Genomic DNA, 470 nt, shown 5'->3' with positions numbered 1-470 from the left:
CCCCCCCCCCAAGGTCCCTGCAGGGGGAAGGAACGTGCCTGGGGAGGGGGGGACGACAAAAGGGGACCCAGGGGTCCGGGTGCCACCGGGTGCTGTGGGGACAGCGCGACGTCCCGCTTGTCCCCTGGGCCCCCAGCCGAGGTGACACGAGCGATGGCACCGCCCCACGGGCACACACGTGTGTGCAAACGTGCCCACGTGTGTCCCCCCCCCGGTGGTGGGTGGCCAAGGGTGCCCCCAGCCCTGTCCCCAGGGGCGTCCCCAGCCCTGTCCCCAGGGGCGTCCCCAGCCCTGTCCCCAGCCCTGTCCCCAGGGGCGCCCCCAGCCCTGTCCCCAGGGGTGTCCCCAGCCCTGTCCCCAGCCCTGTCCCCGTCCCCGCCTCGCACGGCGCCGTCACTCAGCCGTGACCCAAAACCCCCCCGATTTATTTACCAAAATTCACAGAGCGAGCGAGGGGAAATAACAACAGG

The sequence above is a fragment of the Oxyura jamaicensis genome, unplaced genomic scaffold, assembly GCF_011077185.1.
Source record: "Oxyura jamaicensis isolate SHBP4307 breed ruddy duck unplaced genomic scaffold, BPBGC_Ojam_1.0 oxyUn_random_OJ66537, whole genome shotgun sequence".
NCBI classification, from domain to species: Eukaryota; Metazoa; Chordata; class Aves; order Anseriformes; family Anatidae; genus Oxyura; species Oxyura jamaicensis.
The sequence above is the reverse complement of the archived record's forward strand: the minus strand, read 5'-3'. Positions refer to the sequence as shown.